Source organism: Hyperolius riggenbachi, chromosome 7 (assembly GCF_040937935.1).
Source record: "Hyperolius riggenbachi isolate aHypRig1 chromosome 7, aHypRig1.pri, whole genome shotgun sequence".
NCBI classification, from domain to species: Eukaryota; Metazoa; Chordata; class Amphibia; order Anura; family Hyperoliidae; genus Hyperolius; species Hyperolius riggenbachi.
This window is the reverse complement of record NC_090652.1, coordinates 108186889-108205632: the sequence shown is the minus strand read 5'-3', so window position 1 is coordinate 108205632 and position 18744 is coordinate 108186889. Positions and strand designations below refer to the sequence as shown.

At 43.8% G+C, this 18744-nt stretch overlaps 1 protein-coding gene across 6 annotated transcripts in view; it reads left to right on the top strand.

Moving 5' to 3' along the window:
• ELFN1 (extracellular leucine rich repeat and fibronectin type III domain containing 1) overlaps window positions 1–18744 on the top strand; it is a 941931-nt gene that overhangs the window by 605873 nt on the left and 317314 nt on the right. Inside the window, exon 5 of one of the 6 annotated variants that reach the window (XR_011022717.1) lies at window positions 6854–6937. The exons of the other annotated variants lie outside the window; for them this stretch is intronic. The gene's annotated coding sequence lies outside the window, so the exon portion shown is untranslated. Of the gene's footprint in view, window positions 1–6853; window positions 6938–18744 lie in introns of those variants that run through there. 6 annotated transcript variants of the gene reach the window in all.

Here is an 18744-nt window from a genome sequence, read left to right as displayed (position 1 = left end):
CCCCTCAGACCCCCCCCCCCCCTGCCCACCCCCCAGACCACTGTTTGCACCCAGTCACCCCCCTAATCACCCATCAATCACTCCCTGTCACTATCTGTCAACGCAATTTTTTTTTAGTCCCTAATCTGCCCCCTACTCCCTCCTGATCACCCCCCCACCCCTCAGATTCTCCCCAGACCCCCCCCCCCAGACCCCCCCCCCCCCCCCCGTGTACTGTATGCATCTATCCCCCCTGATCACCTGTCAATCACCTGTCAATCACCCGTCAATCACCCCCTGTCACTGCCACCCATCAATCAGCCCCTAACCTGCCCCTTGCGGGCAATCTGATCACCCACCGACACCAATAGATCGCCCGCAGATCCGACATCAGATCACCTCCCAAGTGCAGTGTTTACATCTCTTCTCTCCTCTAAACACCCACTAATTACCCATCAATCACCCATCAATCACCCCCTATCACCACCTGTCACTGTTACCCATCAGATTAGACCCTAATCTGCCCCTTGCGGGCACCCAATCACCCGCCCACACGCTCAGATTGCCCTCAGACCCCCCCTTATCAATTCGCCAGTGCAATATTTACATCTGTTATTCCCTGTAATAACCCACTGATCACCTGTCAATCACCCATCAATCACCCCCTGTCACTGCCACCCATCAATCAGCCCCTAACCTGCCCCTTGCGGGCAATCTGATCACCCACCCACACCAATAGATCGCCCGCAGGTCCGACATCAGATCACCTCCCAAGTGCAGTGTTTACATCTCTTCTCTCCTCTAAACACCCACTAATTACCCATCAATCACCCCCTATCACCACCTGTCACTGTTACCCATCAGATTAGACCCTAATCTGCCCCTAGGGCACCCAATCACCCGCCCACACCTCAGAACGCCCTCAGACCCCAGCCCTGATCACCTCGCCAGTGCATTGCTTGCATTTATTTCCCCCCTCTAATCACACCTTGAGACACCCATCAATCACCTCCTGTCACCCCCTAGCACACCTACCCATCAGATCAGGCCCTAATTTGCCCCGTGTGAGCTCCTGATCACTTCGTCAAACCCTCAGATCCCCCTCAGACCCCCTTCCGATCACCTCCCCAGTGCATTGATTGCATCTATTTTCCCCTCTAACCGCTCCCTGAGACACCCATCAATCACCTCCTGTCACCCCCCTAGCACTCCTATCCATCAGATCAGGCCCAATACATCCTGTCATCTAAGAGGCCACCCTGCTTATGACCGGTTCCACAAAATTTGCCCCCTCATAGACCACCTGTCATCAAAATTTGCAGATGCTTATACCCCTGAACAGTCATTTTGAGAAATTTGGTTTCCAGACTACTCACAGTTTTGGGCCCGTAAAATGCCAGGGCAGTATAGGAACCCCACAAGTGACCCCATTTTAGAAAGAAGACACCCCAAGGTATTCTGTTAGGTGTATGATGAGTTCATAGAAGATTTTATTTTTTGTCACAAGTTAGCGGAAATTGATATGTATTGTTTTTTTGTTCCACAAAGTGTCATTTTCCGCCAACTTGTGACAAAAAAAAAATCTTCTATGAACTCACCATACTCCTAACAGAATACCTTGGGGTGTCTTCTTTCTAAAATGGGGTCACTTGTGGGGTTCCTATACTGCCCTGGCATTTTAGGGGCCCTAAACCGTGAGGAGTAGTCTAGAAAACAAATGCCTCAAAATGACCTGTGAATAGGACGTTGGGCCCTTAGGCTGCAAAAAAGTGTCACACATGTGGTATCGCCGTACTCAGAAGAAGTATTATAATGTGTTTTGGGGTGTATTTTTATACATACCCATGCTGGGTGGGAGAAATCTCTCTGTAAATGGACAATTGTGTGTAAAAAAAATCAAATAATTGTCATTTACAGAGATATTTCTCCCACCCAGCATCTGTATGTGTAAAAATACACCCCAAAACACATTATACTACTTCTCCTGAGTACGGCGATACCACATGTGTGGCACTTTTTTGCACCCTAACTGCGCTAAGGGGCCCAAAGTCCAATGAGTACCTTTAGGATTTCACAGGTCATTTTGAGAAATTTGGTTTCAAGACTACTCCTCACGGTTTAGGGCCCCTAAAATGCCAGGGCAGTATAGGAACCCCACAAATGACCCCATTTTAGAAAGAAGACACCCCAAGGTATTCCGTTAGGAGTACGGTGAGTTCATAGAAGATTTTATTTTTTTGTCACAAGTTAGCGGAAAATGACACTTTGTGAAAAAAAACAATTAAAATCAATTTCCGCTAACTTGTGACAAAACAAAAATCTTCTATGAACTCACCATACTCCTAACAGAATACCTTGGGGTGTCTTCTTTCTAAACTGGGGTAATTTGTGGGGTTCCTATACTGTCCTGGCATTTTAGGGGCCCTAAACCGTGAGGAGTAGTCTTGAAACCAAATTTCTCAAAATGACCTGTGAAAACCTAAAGGTACTCATTGGACTTTGGGCCCCCTAGCGCAGTTAGGGTGCAAAAAAGTGCCACACATGTGGTATCGCCGTACTCAGGAGAAGTAGTATAATGTGTTTTGGGGTGTATTTTTCCACATACCCATGCTGAGTGGGAGAAATATCTCTATAAATAGACAATTGTGTGTAAAAAAAATAAAAAAAATTGTCAATTTTTTAATTTCTCCCACCCAGCATGGGTATGTGTAAAAATACACCCCAAAACAGATTATACTACTTCTCCTGAGTACGGCAATACCACATGTGTGGCACTTTTTTGCAGCCTAACTGCGCTAAGGGGCCCAAAGTCCAATGAGCATCTTTAGGCTTTACAGGGGTGCTTACAATTAGGCACCCCCAAAATGCCAGGACAGTGAACACACCCCACAAATTACCCCATTTTGGAAAGTAGACACTTCAAGGTATTCAGAGAGGAGCATAGTGAGTCCGTGGCAGATTTCATTTTTTTTTTGTCGCAAGTTAGAAGAAATGGAAACTTTTTTTTTTTTTTTGTCACAAAGTGTCATTTTCCGCTAACTTGTGACAAAAAATAAAATCTTCTATGAACTCACTATGCCTCTCACTGAATACTTTGGGATGTCTTCTTTCCAAAATGGGGTAATTTGGGGGGTATTTGTACTATCCTGGAATTTTAGCCCCTCATGAAACCTGACAGGTGCGCAGAAAAGTCAGAGATGCTTGAAAATGGGAAAATTCACTTTTGGCACCATAGTTTGTAAACGCTATAACTTTTACCCAATCCAATAAATATACACTGAATGTTTTTTTTTTTATCAAAGACATGTAGCAGAATAACTTTCGCGCTCAAATGTATAGGAAATTTTACTTTATTTGAAAAATGTCAGCACAGAAAGTTAAAAAAGTCATTTTTTTTTTACAAAATTCATGTCTTTTTTGATGAATATAATAAAAAGTAAAACTCACAGCAGCAATCAAATAGCACCAAAAGAAAGCTGTATTAGTGACAAGAAAAGGAGGTAAAATTCATTTAGGTGGTAGGTTGTATGAGCAAGCAATAAACCGTGAAAGCTGCAGTGGTCTGAATGGAGAAAAAGGCTCTGGTCCTTAAGGGGCGAAAAGACTGTGGTCCTTGAGTGGTTAATGGCGTACTTAAATGAATGTGTAATTAAGCAAAAACAATAAAACAGTAAACATGTAAAAAGTAGATTTAAACATAAACGAAAACTGTGGAATATCTTAAAGGAGAAGGAAGAGACAAGACAAGACAAATAACATTTATATTGCGCTTTTCTCCTGCTCAAAGTGCCAGAGCAGCAGCCACTAGGGCGCGCTCTATAGGCAGTAGCAGTGTTAGGGAGACTTGCCAAAGGTCTCATACTGAATAGGTGCTGGCTTACTGAACAGGCAGAGCCAAGATTCGAGCCCTGGTCTCCCATGTCAGAGGCAGAGCCCTTAACCATTACACCATCCAGCCACAATTGTTTGTTTCATTAGTTTATTTCCGCCTCGGGTGTACTTTAAGAGTACTGATATGTATATAAAAGGGAGTCCCAGTGATTGAGTACATATAAAGTTGTGACTTGAGTAGAACGATCTGCCTGTGCCTCAGATGTCTGTAGGGCTGGTAATGCATGCAAGGATCTTACTTGGTAAACAGTGAGCATTTGAGACTTTATCCAACAAGAGATGTTGTGATGTGGAATTTCATACCTTACATAATAACTGACCGTATTTGTGAATTCCAGTAATAACCTGTTCTAGTTTGCATGAAGAATGGAAAGTTTAGCCTTTTGTTGCTGTTTCCAGGCACAGTGACGTGCCCAACCAGGTACTCTGATGCATACGCTTCCCTGAAATGGACCAGCATGCTCCAGGTTTTTATACCGGTTGGCTTGGATACAAAGTACTACAGACTGAGCCATGCTGTGTATATGAGAATCACATATTTAGTGGCAGAGATTTCAGCTGTGCTGCTTATTCAGTTATTTGTTTTTGACCCGGCTTAACTATTGTACAACAGAGATTCTGCTTATTTGCGTTACTCCCTCCCGATCTCCCTCAACGTTTGCTGCGGCTGTCCCCGAAGGAGTGCGTCTTGTATATATGTATGAGTGTGGCTCCTGCTCTGAGGTATTTTCATCCTTCAGCCATCAGTCAGTTCTTTGCAAGGCCAAGATTGCTGTGCTCCTGCCGTCCTCTTTGTGATGTACAAACATTCCACATGAAAGGTGTAGAACATTTTGTGAGCTTATCCAGCATCCCGATGGGCATTAAAACATCAGAACAGGTTTAGGCTTATTTTCTGACATTATAGATACGTAATTGATTTATGTGCAAGCCTGTGTTTGCCCAGAGACTACACTGCATATTCAACAGCTGGTTTATGGACAGGCTTTCAGAGATTTCTATGGTGGTATTTATTGTTGTGCAATTGGGAAACTTTGTGAAAGTGTAGAAGGCGAGATTACTAATGGCTAGTAATGATAAACCATCCATTTTGGTCTGGACAACATAAAAGCGGGAATACTTTTATGACGCATAAATTGCATATACAGGGTACCTGTGGTGAGAAGGATATGGAGGCTGCCATATTCATTTCCTTTTAAGCAGTGGCAGTTGTTTGACATCCTGCTGATTTTACTGGATCACTGTAACGATCGGTGTAACACAGAGAGGGTCTGATTACCGGTGATCTGCAGTATCACCGAGAATGCAGAATATACCCAATTATTGATGATCTGCAGTATCACCGATAATCAGATATATCTTCTAACCTCTGGACACCTGAGATATGAGAGTGTTTGGTGCAACAGTAATACTTTGAGGAAAGCACCCGAAAGATAGGTGCTAGTCAGTAAGAGCTACTGCTATGGATCAGATTCCTTCCACAGGTCTGATGCTCCCCAAGGGGCGGAGACAGACTGAGACAGTGGGAAGGACAGAACGTGAGTGACACCAATGGGCAGTGTCACTAACAGATCTGTGAACTATCTCTTCACAGGAGAGATAGTTCTCGAGGTCGGACAGGCCAGGTTGTAACCACACGGACAGATACAGTACAGATTCAGAAGGCAGAGGCGGGGTCTAATAAACAAGCAGAGTTCGGCAACAGGGTATCAGAAATATCGAGGTACAGAAACAGGAGGCGGATGCAGAGTCTTAGAGCGAGCCGGGGTTCGGCAACAGAGTATCAGAAATATCAAGGTACAGGATCAGAGTTCACAAGAGTAGTCAGGCAAACAGAAGGTCATAACAGATAATACAATATAATTTCATAACGCTAAGGTGTGAGATCCGTGGCCGTCAACACCTTTGGAAACTATGCTAGAACACAGATACAGACAGGTCTGAGTGCTACCACGAAGTGTTCGCAACGCCAGACAACCAGCAACTGAACAGCCCGCAGTATATATACACAGCACACTCTCCAGCACCTCCCTAAGTGCTGGACCAATGGGAAGGAGCAAAGTCGTCAGCTGACCGACCAGGTCAGCTGACCTTCTACTGGCTGCCATATAGGTTCCGCCTCTCCGCGCGCACGCGCGTCATTCTGAACCTAGAGGGACTATGAGTCCCAGCCACACCAACACTGCTCTGCAATGTCTCAGTGGTCCCATGCGCGGGGTCGGCCGCACCGCTCACAGCACACGCGGCGGCCTCCCCGTGCAGGGACGGGGTGTCAGAAACGGGGCCATGCGAGCTAACCGCCGCGTCAGACGCGTCGGTTTTTCCGCGTTCCCCCTGCCCTTCTAAAAAAAGAAGCAGCCGCCTCACGCTGAACAGAGGCGGCTGCTTTTCCGTGTTTCATCACAATCACACACCTGAAACAAGCATACAGCTAATCTTGTCATTTTTTTTGTCAGAAACCTCGAATCTGCATGCTTGTTAAAAGTCTATAGCTACGAGTATTAGAGGCAGGGTCTATGGATACAAGTATTAGAGGCAAGGTCTATGGATACAAGTATTAGAGGCAAGGTCTATGGCTACAAGTATTAGAAGCAAAGGATCAGCAGGGTGGCCAGGCAAGGTATATTGTTTAAAATTAAATAAATGTCAGCCTTCACATTCCTCTTATTTTAGGTTCCCTTTAAAGCGAGCCCAAACTCTTGCACAGCACAAAATGAAATGTTTTCATTCGACATATAAATGCTGTAAAAGTCCAGGGCACTGAGCTGTGTGTGTTTTTGTTTAGCTACACCAGAGTGTAATTAGCCTTATCTTATCAGTAGCTGTGAATGACAGCCCAAGGATCTGCTTGTGCAGGAAAAGACTGAGGTTTCACCCTGAAAGTTAATCAAGTTAAACAGTCAGGGTTTTTTTGTTGTTGTTTTTTTGTTTGTTTGTTTTTATTTTTGCAAATTGTAATGAAGATTTTTTTTTTACCCTGAAGGTCTTCATGCAGTGCCTAATCTTTTAGAGCAGAGAGGAAGTTATAGATCCACTTTAAGAAGCTAGGGAATGTGACTTTTCTACACAGAGTCTGCACGTAAAACATTTTCAATTTTTTATTATTATTTTATAAATAAGAGCTCCTACCCTCTATGCAAAAAAAAGTAAAGGCATTTAGCTGTTATAAAAAAAGCAAGTCAGCATGATGCTAGTCAAGGTCTAGGTACCCCGCCAGTCCGGGACACACCAATTACTGAGCACTGTGCCACACAGTGACCTGAATACGGAGCTCCTCCCACATTGAAGGGGGGGGGGGAAGAAAAGGAGATCCATTGTGATCACCTGACCTGACCATTATCTTCAGCATCCTAAGGGCTCGAACTCACTAGCAGCCCATTTCTAAATCCTAGTGATTTGATAAACTCTTGCTAATGCAGTGCTATGGGGGATTTTTTATAAAATCACATTGCTCAAGTGGGATCACACCCATAGCATTACATTAGCAAGAGCTTTTCAAATCACAAAGAGTTCCTTGTGGGTTCCAGGCCTTAATCAGATTTTATTATTTATTTAGTTTTTAACTCCATGTGAGATGAGTGATCCAATGAATATCAGTAGATCATTTTACAAAAATAAAAATCCCTTCTGCTCTACACACCATTTTTCCATGTTCTAATATAAAACTTTACACTTCCAATTTAAACAGCAAAACTTTTCCTAAAACCACGTCATGGTCATAGCACTCTGTTGTAGCACCTGATCTCACAAGAATGCTTTACTAGAGGTGTTGAGTGAAATGCAAATAATTTGTGAGAATCTATGGCCATTGAATGCCGCTTGAAATGAAGCCAATCAAATGCACTTCCTGATGAATTTGATTGGTCCAATTCCAAGCTGCCTACAGTTTGCATTAAAACAAACCTAAAGTGAAATAAAGATTTAAAATTTAATAAACAGTGGAACAAAATGCTTAATACTGATGCTGTTCCTTGTCTTCAGGGTTTTCCCTTTCCCAGGGAATTGAAGTGCCCATGCATAAGCCCAGACATACTGGAAATGTGCAATTTGCAAACCAGGTATGTCCAGTAAAAGGAAGTGCTTGCGCATGAAGGAGAGAATGAGGGCTTCCTCTTACTGTGCATGCGAAGTTCAGAACTCGCCAGTTCAAGACTCGCGCATACCCAGTTCAGGACTCATGCATGCCCAGTTCAGCACTTATGCATGCCCAGTTCAGGACTCATGCATGCCCAGTTCAGAACTCGTGCATGCCCAGTTCAGGACTCATGCATGCCCAGTTCAGAACTCGCGCATGCCCAGTTCAGGACTTATGCATGCCCAGTTCAGGACTCATGCATGCCCAGTTCAGGACTTATGCATGCCCAGTTCAGGACTTATGCATGCCCAGTTCAGGACTCATGCATGCCCAGTTCAGAACTCACGCATGCCCAGTTCAGGACTCATGCATGCCCAGTTCAGGACTCGCGCATGCCCAGTTCAGGACTCATGAATGCCCAGTTCAGGACTCATGCATGCCCAGTTCAGGACTCATGCATGCCCAGTTCAGGACTCATGCATGCCCAGTTCAGAACTTGCGCATGCCCAGTTCAGGACTCATGCATGCCCAGTTCAGAACTCGCGCATGCCCAGTTCAGGACTCATGCATGCCCAGTTCAGAACTCGTGCATGCCCAGTTCAGAACTCATGCATGCCCAGTTCAGGACTCATGCATGCCCAGTTCAGGACTCATGCATGCCCAGTTCAGAACTCGTGCTTGCCCAGTTCAGAACTTGCGCATGCCCAGTTCAGGACTCATGCATGCCCAGTTCAGAACTCGCGCATGCCCAGTTCAGAACTCATGCATGCCCAGTTCAGGACTCATGCATGCCCAGTTCAGGACTCATGCATGCCCAGTTCAGGACTCGCGCATGCCCAGTTCAGGACTCATGAATGCCCAGTTCAGGACTCATGCATGCCCAGTTCAGGACTCATGCATGCCCAGTTCAGGACTCATGCATGCCCAGTTCAGAACTTGCGCATGCCCAGTTCAGGACTCATGCATGCCCAGTTCAGAACTCGCGCATGCCCAGTTCAGGACTCATGCATGCCCAGTTCAGAACTCGCGCATGCCCAGTTCAGAACTCATGCATGCCCAGTTCAGGACTCATGCATGCCCAGTTCAGGACTCATGCATGCCCAGTTCAGAACTCGTGCTTGCCCAGTTCAGAACTTGCGCATGCCCAGTTCAGGACTCATGCATGCCCAGTTCAGAACTCGCGCATGCCCAGTTCAGAACTCATGCATGCCCAGTTCAGGACTCATGCATGCCCAGTTCAGGACTCATGCATGCCCAGTTCAGAACTCGTGCTTGCCCAGTTCAGAACTTGTGCTTGCCCAGTTCAGGACTCGTGCATGCCTAGTTCAGGACTCGCGCATGCCCAGTTCAGGACTCGTGCCTGCCCTGTTTACAGCCTGGTGAATTTCCAGGATGCCGTTGTTAAAAATCTGGACAGAACGGGATACAGGAGGGACCCTGAAGGCCTGTGGCATAGCTAAGGCCCTTTGGGCCCCAGTGCAAGTTTTAAATTGCCCCTCCCCCAAGCATCCTATATATATAATTGTACATATGGCACAACACTCAACAATACCTGCCAAGAACATTTACAGCATGAGAGGTATAAGCAGAGGAGAGGAGCAGTTTGTTAATGATTATCACTATTCAAAGCATTTATAGAAGTGATGATCATTACCAGCATAGCACCATTATTGTGGTTGAGAGGAGGGCCCCTAGTGGGCCCCTCTGATCCAAGGGCCTCAGTACCATTGCAAACGCTGCATCCCCTATTGCTACGCCATGGCTGAAGGCAATACGTAAAAGTAAAAGCTTACTAAGTAAGTGCTTTGGTCCATCATGTATTTAATTTTAAAGTTTAATTTCACTTCAGGTGAGCTTTAAACTTGCATGCCAGCCATGATTATTTCCCTCTCATAGACCATCATCTATCAAGTATACTTCAATAGTCTGTTAGCGTTTACCTGTGCAGAGCTTGAGGTAAGATTATTGCCTTGCAGAATACATATAACCTTGGTCAGCGCCTACAAAGATTAATGAAAGCTGTTAAATCTATTCCTTGATATCTCTGAGGTAGCTTCAACACTCCTTGGGCAGATTTAATATTGGGACATAGGAAATATAGGCTTACAAATCAGTTCTTTCATGTGTATGACCTATTTTATCATGCATATACTGAATAAGGGAGAGCCATTGGGCCAGTTATTCTATTTGCATTACCTTATACTTTCTGTTTTGTACGTTAATGTGAGACCTGAAGCTGACTTGCTATAAAACTCTATCAATTGTTTTCAGAAGCCATGACTTGTTTACAGTGTAATGTGCTGTAAACACAGTAAGAAAAGAACACAAGCTTTTTTCTTTTTTCCACAGCTGAGTGTTCCGAATTTTGTTTTATACTTTGATATGTTTCCAGTCATTTTAATACTAATGTGACCTGATTGCAATCCAATTTTTCCTGATTGCAATTGTCCTCTGTGTTGTATTTCTTCAGAAGTTCTTTTTGTGCTCCTGGCAGCTAGAGAAATCCATAAAAACTCAAATGCAGACAAAATTGCATTGCCTGGAGTACCATTGGTTCTGGGGGGTGCCATGCCCCTGGATTAAGCCCCGCCTCAAATCGAGCCCATTCCCAAACAAAGCCCCGCCTCCCGGGGGTGTTCGATTACCTGCTTCTTTGCGTGTGTGCAGCAGGAGGAAGTTTGGTGTTCTGAAAAGCAGCATTGCTGGTCTTTAGAGAGCAGACATCACAAGGTTCAGATAGTGAAAGTTGCAGGCAGCCTCCACTGTGTCCCTCTGTGCCACCTCTCCCCCTTCCTCCCCCCCCCCCCCCCCGCATTCTTTTGCTGCCCTGTGCCTCCTTCTGTTCCCATTTGTGCCTCCGTCTGTCCCACTTTGTGCCTCGTTCTGTCTCCTTGTGTTACCTCTGCCCCTGCACATTCCTCTGTCTCCCTGTCCCTTCTTCTGTCCCCTTGTTCCTTCTTGTGCCTCCTTCAGTCCCCCTGTGCTTCTTTTTGTCCCAGTTTGTGGCTCTTTCTGGCCCCTGTGCCTCCTTCTGTCCCCTTGTGCATCCCTCTGTCTCCCTGTACCTCCTTCTGTCCCCTTTGGCTGGTATCTGTCCCTGTCCCCCTCCTGCGTTTCCCCAGCTTAGTGTGTAAATGCAGAGCATAGCGCACAGCAGAAGCTGTGCTCGCAACATCCCACTGGGGTCCAGCGCTGTGTCTGTGTGACAATCTTGTCTGTCTCTTGCTCACTCTAGCGCTGGCACCTCACTCTCCTCATGTCACATGTAATCACACTACATGTGGTAGGAGATGCTAGGCACTAGGCTAAGCAGTGAGAGGACAGGCAAAAAGCATAACACTGAACTCTGGTGGAAAGGTGAAAGCACAGCTTCTCCTGTGCTATATTCTGCATTTACCCACTGGACTTAGGATTGCAGGAAGGACAATAAAATGTGACAGGATCGGCAGGATCTCAGGGACTCCATGGGCCTCCTTATATGGCACATGGTTCTAATTCTCTAGTGAGTGCATGTGTGTGGCATACATGTAAAAAAAAAGGACGCAGGAGATTGCCACTAGAAAAATATTGCTATTCGTAGTAATCTACTACTACCGATATTTTACTATGGCTAAATCTAACCCTACTCTCACACAGATCCCTTCCCTGGTGGTGCCTAACCTAAGACTCCCCCCCCCCCCTCCATGGTGCCTAACTTTACCCCTTCCCCCATGGCGCCTATCCCTAAACCACCCCTGGTGGTGTATAATCCTAAAACCCAACCCGGTGGCGCCTAACCGTAAATCCCCTTCGTAAAGTAACCTCCCTTCTTCCGCAAAGCGGTAAAATTTCCGCAAAGATACATTTTGGCACCCGGAGGCGTCCGATTAGTAGCAAGAGGGAGCAATTTCCATAGGCAGGCTAGTGGGAAAAAAATGGCTTGCAGATAACTTGAAGTTAACTGCAAACAATTTTTTTTCTGCAAGTCTCTGAAAATTTTTGCCGCTAATGGGGTGCCTCTGGGTGAAAAAATGTACCTTCATAGCTGCATGTCGCAGCTATTCTAAAAGAAGGGAAGCGCCCTGAGGCAGGGTGGGCGGGATTATGGGTTTGGGGGATGAAACACGACTTCTTGCCTGCGTTGACAAAAAGGTTAAAAATGTCCCTGAAGGACCCTAACTGATGATGCTACACTTATACACTGAAAGTCAGAGTTCCTGGCGAGAAGACTTTGTCCCTTCTGTGTGTTTCCATATATGTGCATGGCTACTTTAACTTTTTAGAGTGGGGAATGTAATGTACCTGTGCTTAATGTATTTCTATAGAGAACTGCATGTGTTTTAACTTGGCTATAGTTTCCAGTCTGGATTCTTTAACTATCCTCTCTTCACCCCCCTTGTTCATTTCACCTTAGATCCCTCATGCCTGAGGCCCATCATCTTCATTTATTGTATCTTTGGCTTCTCATTTGCCTTTTAATTTAATTACAATTCATGTCAGATGCATGATCGCAACCTGAAAGCATTAAACATTAACATTAGGCAATAAACTGCAGATTAAAAAGGATAGACAGGAACAAGAGGGAGAATGCAAATAATTGTGACTGTTTGTTAGGAGCGACTTAGCCATAACTGGCTTACATCAGTCCTGAGCCATAAATTAGAGCTGTCCTCACCACTTTATCTGCATGGAGCTAATACAAGCTGGATTATGTAAGCCTTGCTTCTTTAGCCAGCTATCTAGAGCACTAGTTTTAAATCATGACCTAGTTTCCCTTACTAAGCCAATATTAAAGCTAAAGTATTTGTGTTGTTTTCCTCTTGCCATTATACTTAAGCCTTGTACAGACTGAGGCATGTCTGTTGGTATACAATCCCTTGACAACAGTGCAGTGCTGATGCTGCACAGACGCATCAACAGCCTCCAGAGTAGTGATGCGTTTGTAGTAATAGAGGAGGGGTGGAGGTATACAGAGTGGCACATGATGGAGCAGTTCACCTTGGGGAGAACAATGCGATCTTGTGGTGCTCGGGTGTTGGGGTTGGGTTTGCTAAAGGTCGAGCATGCCGGATCTTAAGCACACATTGTGTGGCCACTGAACACACGCTGGTTTCTTTCAGGATTTACATTGGGTCCTTGCCCCTTGCTCCCCTGGTGGGAGTTGGGGAGTTAATGGATGGAGTTTATGGATGGTATAGTAACCACACCCAAATGGGAACACCACCACCAATCAGATTTTTGTATGATAATGGTTTAAGTCACCCTGTCTAAAACCCCCTGTGATGTGCCACACCATAGAGATTCAACATTTTTCACTATCGGAGCCTCCTGGCCCCCACCAACCCAACCCCATTCATCCCCTTCACCCAGCCAAAAACTCATCCTTCTTGTGGTCTTTGCAATTGTTCATAGTACTACATGGGTAAGGGTCATGTGATCTATGCTATGGAAATTTAGAAGGCTTATAAACAAAGCAGTAGTCCAACCAACACCTGTAATCCAGAAACTAAAACTAAAAAATTTTTGCAATAGCTTCTAGATGACTCAGAGTGGTTTTGGGAAGGAAGTATTGTAGAAAAAGCAGAAAAACTGCCCCAAAGTAACTCAGTGACTCATGGTGTAAATATAAAAAAGATAACTTTTATTTAATCATCATGACAAAAGGTAGAATAAAGAAAATAGAAATGGCAGATAGAAAAACTAGCCCAGTACTTTGGTATGCAATGATATTAGGAACGCTTAGTATCCTGCAATGACTCCTGGCCTTGATGATGATCTTAAATATGCTCCTTTCCTTTAGTTGGCTCTTTGAGATGCCTAGCACCCCCCCCGGTGCATCTGGTTTCTTGGCTGGCATCAGGTGGGTAGTTCAGGTGGCGGGGCAGTGCAGCACCTCTTGCCCATTCATTTAGGGCATATACATTTTTAATATTTATGTATTTAGATTTTGCAGAAGTAGTTAACTATTATTTGCTATATTTTTGAGATTTACATCTACTCTTTATTTCTTTACTTGTGTTTAGAGCTGAGTTTATTTTAATATTTATTGGTGCTGACATTGTAAAGGTAGCCAAACATCTAGCTATGTATGGGCAGATTCAACCAAGAGACAAATCCCTCTCTAATCGAATATGATTAGAGAGAGATCTGTCAGCTGCCCTTACACCACAGGCCGACTCCTGATCAATATCATGCTGAAAATGATCCAGAATCGGCCTTATGCTGCATCTTGCTGGCCCGACACTGTCCCCTAATGTGTAATCTCGTCCCCCTCTTGGTGCCCAGCGCACTATACATTACCTGATTACCTGTCCGCGTCCACCACTGTCTCTGAGCACACTCCTGCCATGGACAGGTAATGTATGGTGCACTGGCCAACGGGAGGGGGCACATTGCACACTAGAGGGGGTTTTGTTGCTTGTCCCAATATCGCTCGCATTGATTTGAGCAAGTCTGCCACACATCTTGCAGCATGTACAACCGGTTAATTCAACCAATTTTGCCCTGAACTTGAGGTTGAACTGTCGACCGGACATGCACTTGACGGCTACAATTTTCATCCAATTTGATTATAAAAATCAAATTAGATTGTAGACCGGCCACCAAGTCACCTTAAGTCCTTTGGTGATGTGTGCCACGCCGGGGCATTCTAGTCCTTACTGGTCTGGGACTTGCACAGTTGTGCTGAGTTTTATATCCTTTCCCTTCACTCCTTGAATCAGTTAAAAAATTGTAATTTCAGAAAATGGTAAATATTTCTTAGCTCTCAATTATTAGTTTCTAACATTTATCAGAAAGTCTGGCAACAAAAGCTATCTCTTTTGAACTTCTACCTGTGAGGAGAGTAATTAAAACTTTAACAAAATATATAACCACTTGTTGAACTTTCTTATATTTTTGTAATATTTTATGTTGGCCAGAATCCTTTACTGTTCAATGTGTCTGCAGTCTGCACTTTGTGAGCGGCTCCTGCTGATAAGCCTTTTGAGTAATGAATTCTATTGGCTGTGGCTCTGCTGGCACAGAGAGTGCGATCTCGGGATACATGCGGGTCACACAGACAGCTCTGTCCCCTTCAATGACTCCATCAAATCATTTTTAACATATCTACTTTTATTTTCTCAGTGATTCATCCTTTAAAAAACATGTGTTCTACCCGTCGTGCTGAAATCAGCTGTGTTTAAGATTGAAAAACACATAGGGGTCCATTTCTTAAAGCTGCTTTATAGAGCATATGACAGGAATAAGAAGTGTAGCTACTTATTTCTGGGGAATGGCATAAGCCTCCTAATTATCAAAGAAAAATATATATTTTCTGCCTAATGGGACATAATAAAGAATTGTTAATGAAGCAAGATTTCCTGGGCTGTATCAAATAACTTGCTTAAAGGTGAACTTCAAAGGTCAGTGGGCCCCATCCAATTCACTTTTTCTCCTAGGAGATCATTTTTCATCTGTTTAAAATAACTTTTTCACTCTAAAATTGAAAAAGTACCAAAAAGTAGGTGAAAAAGTAAAGTATTTCCTTGCTTGCCTTTTTCTTAAAGTGGATCCGAGATAAAAAACTAACTATAGCAAGTAACTTGTATATATATCTTATCTAAAGTTTGGATGGTTTACACAGCAAATCTAGCTGCAAACAGCTTCAACTGTATATGATTATTTTTTCCTGTGCTAAAATCAGAGCAGCCATATTGTGCTGGTCACATTGCACAGGCAAGCTGCTCTGCATCTCCACCCCTCAGCCTGTGAAAACTCCACTCCCCTCTTCTCCTTTCTCCTCCCTTCTCCGCCCCCTTTCCTCTGAAATCTCGTGCATGCTTCAGCAAAAGCCTGCTCCTCCCCAGGCTGAGCAGCATGGGACTCAAAATGCCTAGACGCTGGAGGAGCTGGGGGTGGGGATACATTAATTAACATGCAATTAGGTAATAAATAAAATAAAATAAAAAATTGGGGGGGACGAATGCCCAATAAACTATATGTAAGGGGGGGGGGGGGGGAAGAAGGCAGCAAAAGTTTGTCTCAGGACCACTTTAAAAGGCATTTTATTTATATTAAGAAAATATCACCTAGGAGAAACGTGGGAGAAAAAGTGAATCGGTACTTTAATTGGATAAAACACACCAGGTTGAGCAAAAACTTTTTTGGGGCCCTTCTGCTGCACTTCCTTCTGAGATAGTGAACATAATAGTGATAAGATCAACATTTGCTTGGAATTTTTAGGTAAAAAAATGTTGCAGATGGAGCCCTTTATTGGGTGGTATCAGAGCACAGGGTAGATTGTAGAGATGGTAGGACACTAATGTTTTAGCCTGCAGAGAGTACTTATTCCACAGAAAAGACTTGATTTCTGGAAGAAAGAGGTGGTGCATGCAAACAGTTGTAATAACAAAACAAAGATTTGCTAGAACCATAACCAAGGATTGAACTTCATCCCAATCAGTATCTGATAGCCCCATAAAAAAGCTTTACCTAGAGTAGATCATCAGGGGGGTCTGTATGGCTGAGATTGTGGTGAAACCGCTCCCACAGTGTGATGTCAGGGCCTAGGCCCTGACAGTCTCCTGTCTGTGAGCATTTTTGCATTATGGGAAATAACAGGCAGTTTCCAAATGCCAATCAATCAGTATCTCCCTCTGTGCATATGTATATCTATAAAAAACATAATAATAATAATTTACCCTTTTACATTGTTAGGGGATGTGGTTGACAGTTGGTACTGTTTTTTTCATATCTGCCAGTAGTGAAGAGTAGTAAAGATGATTACGTGCAGGCTGATTGTGGATCAAACAATATGAACAAATCACATGCTGAATATCAATCATTTCTTGTTCTCGATTCTATGTTTTAATTTCTCACTTTGCAATGTATTGATTTATTTTTTTCCGCTTTTTTGGTAAAGTTCCTCTTTAACACATACTGTACATGGCAAGCCCTGCTCCTCCGTGGGCATCCTCCATTCGTTTTCTTGAGGCAGCGTTTCTTACTTTTTTTGAGCGCTCAATCACCATATAAGTGTCCCCATATAACTCCTTTGCATATGTCATTCCAATCAGCGTATTTCACTTTAAAATCAACGTTATGAGGCAAAAAAAGTGTCACACATGTGGTATTGCCATACTCAGGAGAAGTAGTATAATGTGTTTTGGGGTGTCTTTTCACACATACCCATGCTGGGTGGGAGAAATATCTCCGTAAAGGACAACTTTTTCCATTTTTTAAAACGAAATTGTCCATTTACAGAGATATTTCTCCCACCCAGCATGGGTATGTGTGAAAAGACACCCCAAAACACATTATACTACTTCTCCTGAGTACGGCGGTACCACATGTGTGACATTTTTTTGCAGCCTAGCTGTGCAAAGGGGCCCTAAGTCCTATGAGAACCTTTAGAATTTCACAGGTCAATTTTACTCATTTGTTTTCCAGACTACTCCTCACGGTTTAGGGCCCCTAAAATGCCAAGTATAGAAATCCCACAAGTGACCCCATTCTGGAAAGAAGACACCCCAAGGTATTCCGCGAGGGGTATGGTGAGTTCATAGAAGATTTTAGTATTTGTCACAAGTTAGTGGAAATTGATTTTTTTTTCTCACAAAGTGTCATTTTCCACTAACTTGTGACAAAAAAAATAAAATCTTCTATGAACTCACCATACCCCTTACAGAATACCTTGGGGTGTCTTCTTTTCAAAATATTATTTTCCCTATATTGCTTTGGCATTTTAGGGGCCCTAAACTGTGAGGAGTAGTCTGGAAAACAAATAATTAAAATTGACCTGTGAAATCCTAAAGGTACTCATTGGACTTTGGGCCCCTTTGCACAGCTAGGCTGCAAAAAAGTGTCACACATGTAGTATCGCTGTACTCAGGACTCAGGAGAAGTAGTACAAGGTGTTTTGGGGTGTATTTTTACACATACCCATGCTGGGTGGGAGAAATATCTCTGTAAAGGACAACTTTTCCATTTTTTTTACACTAAATTGTCCATTTACATACATATTTCTCCCACCCAGCATGGGTATGTGTAAAATTACACCCCAAAACACATTGTACTACTTCTCCCGAGTACGGCAATACCACACTTGTGACCCTTTTTTGCAGCCTAGCTGTTCAAAGGGGCCCAAAGTCCAATGAGTACCTTTAGTTCACAGGTCAATTTTACTCATTTGCTTTCCAGACTACTCCTCACGGTTTAGGGCCCCTAAAATGCCAGGGCAGTATAGGAACCCCACAAGTGACCCCATTTTGGAAAGAAGACACCCCAAGGTTTTCCGTGAGGGGTATGGTGAGTTCATATTAGATTTTACTTTTTGTCACAAATTAGTGGAAATGGTTTTTTTAATTTTTTTACTCGCAAAGTGTCATTTTCCACTAACTTGTGACAAAAAGTAAAATTTTCTATTAACTCACCATACCCCTCATGGAATACCTTTGGGCGTCTTCTTTCCAGAATGGGGTCACTTGTGGGGTTCCTATACTGCCCTGGAATTTTAGGGGCCCTAAACCGTGAGGAGTAGTCTGGAAAACAAATAACTAAAATTGACCTGTGATATCCTAAAGGTACTCATTGGACTTTGGGCCCCTTTGCACAACTAGGCTGCAAAAAAGTGTCACACGTGTGGTATCGCCGTACTCGGGAAAAGTAGTATAATGAGTTTTGGGGTGTCTTTTCACACATACCCATGCTGGGTGGGAGAAATATCTCTGTAAATGACAATTTTTTCGTTTTTTTTTTTTTTTTTTTACACAAAATTGTCATTTACAGGGATATGTCTCCCTCCCAGCATGAGTATGTGTGGAAAGACACCCCAAAACATA